This window comes from Melanotaenia boesemani, chromosome 18, assembly GCF_017639745.1.
Source record: "Melanotaenia boesemani isolate fMelBoe1 chromosome 18, fMelBoe1.pri, whole genome shotgun sequence".
Classification (NCBI taxonomy): Eukaryota; Metazoa; Chordata; class Actinopteri; order Atheriniformes; family Melanotaeniidae; genus Melanotaenia; species Melanotaenia boesemani.
This window is the reverse complement of record NC_055699.1, coordinates 3,284,744-3,287,114: the sequence shown is the minus strand read 5'-3', so window position 1 is coordinate 3,287,114 and position 2,371 is coordinate 3,284,744.

Genomic DNA, 2,371 nt, shown 5'->3' with positions numbered 1-2,371 from the left:
TTGTCTTTTCTTTTCACGACTTAGAGTGCCAAGCATTGACAGTAAGGTTCGGTTAAACCTTTCTGGTTGAGGGTCGCCCTGCGGGTGATACGGGGTGGTACGCGATTTTCGTATACCCAGCAGTCTCAAGAGTTCTTTGATGAGTCGAGACTCAAAGTCTCTTCCCTGATCAGAATGAATGCGTGCTGGCAAGCCATAATGCACAAAATACTTCTCCACCAAGACTTTCGCAACAACAAGTGCTTTTTGGTTTTTTGTAGGAAAAGCTTGGGCATATCTCGTGAAATGGTCAGTAATAACTAACACATTACTTATGCCTTTTGAATCGGGTTCCATGGAAAGAAAATCAATGCAAACTAGGTCCATCGGCCCAGTGCTTACAATCTGGTGTAACGGTGCAACTTTTGGGGATGGAGTTTTCCTAACTACACACTCTCCACAGTTTTTGACATACTGGTCAACATCCACAGCCATTTTTGGCCAGAAAAACCTACTTCTAACCATATCAGTGGTTCTTTCTGCTCCTAAGTGGCCTAAGTCATCATGCATGGACTGTAGTATTACTGCCCTGAACTCAGCAGGTAACACAAGCTGGTAAGTTTCCTCTCCTGCACGGTTTGTACTGACACAATACAAGAGGCCATCTCTCATAACCAACTTCCCCATTTCCCTTTTCAGAGTCATCATGTCTGCATTAGCTTTCACATCATCCGGCCATTTACCACTTTGCAATGCCTGGATAGTTGGCCCTAGCAAGGAATCCTGTTTTTGTGCTGTCACCAGCTCCTGTCTAGACATTTGCCCAAGTGCGTTAATTTGAAGACGGGAAGGAAAAGCATACACATCTGGAACACAGTCAGGCGGAGCTCCCAGCTGTTCTGCATATCTGGGGGAATCTGCAGGAGAGCTGAAGCTACCAACCCGCTGACATATAGACTTCACTCCCGCCCCAGAAATATTCCGCCACTCACTCTCAGTTTCTCTGGGCTCCATACGGGATAACAGGTCGGCATCAATGTTACTTTTGCCAGGCCTGTACATAACGTCAAAATCATACACTGATAAATCCGACAACCAACGATGCCCTGTGGCGTTGAGCTTGGCCGAGGTGAGGACGTACGTTAGAGGATTATTGTCGGTGCGTACTGTGAAACGAGCCCCATACAAATAATCATGAAACTTTTCAACAATCGCCCACTTGAGAGACAAGAACTCTAGTTGGTGAATGGGGTAGTTTCTTTCAGAGTGGCTAAGTTTACGACTGGCGAACGCTACTGGTCTCAGGCCCTCACTGTGTTCCTGATATAAGACTGCGCCCAGTCCAGTCAGACTAGCATCCACATGCACTACATATGGTTTGTTGGGGTCAGCGAAAGCCAAGACTGGGGCATGTGTGAGGCAATGTTTTATTTTTTCAAAAGCCTCGGTGCAGGAGAGGTCCCATCTCTCTCCAAATGGCTCCCGCTCATCCAGATAGAGATTTTTTTGTTCTTTCTTTGGCTTCCTCCCATGCTGGGTGGGAGCATAACCTTTAGTAAGGTCAGTCAAAGGGCGTACAATGGCGGAGTAGTTGTGGATAAAGCGTCTGTAGTACCCACAAAACCCGAGAAATGATCTCAAAGCTTTTAAATTGGTGGGTTTGGGCCAAGTAGCTACAGCCTCAATCTTTGCCGGATCAGCAGCTACTCCCTCCGCAGACACTATGTGACCCACATATTTGACTTTTGTCTGACAAAACTGGCATTTGTCGAGTGAAATCTTGAGCCCTACTTCTTGGAGTCTGTCGAGGACTTTTAGAAGTCTCTCCTCGTGTTCCCCCAGAGTCCTTCCAAAGACGATCAGGTCATCAAGATAGACAAGTACTTGGAGCAGGTTCATGTCACCCACCGCTTTCTCCATTAAGCGTTGGAATGTTGCAGGGGCTCCAGTGATACCTTGCGGCATCCTCTCAAACTGGTAGAACCCAAGAGGGCAAATAAAAGCAGTCTTTTCCTTGTCCTCTTCTTTCATGGGGATTTGGTAGTACCCACTCCTTAAATCCAAGACAGAAAACCACTTGCTCCCTGTGAGGCAGTCTAAAGCCTCTTCAATGCGTGGAGTGGTGTACTGGTCAGGAACAGTACGGCTGTTAAGGGTGCGGTAATCTATGCACATTCTCACATCTCCATTTTTCTTCCTGACTATCACTATTGGGGACGTGTATGGGCTTTTTGATTCTTTAATGATGCCTGCCGCTAACAGTTTTTGGATGTGACGACGCACATCATCAATATCTGCAGGAGTGATGCGTCTCGACCGTTCACGAAAAGGTCTGGGGTCTGACAAGCGAATAGTGTGCTCCACATCCTTTGCCAGCCCCACATCCCACTCA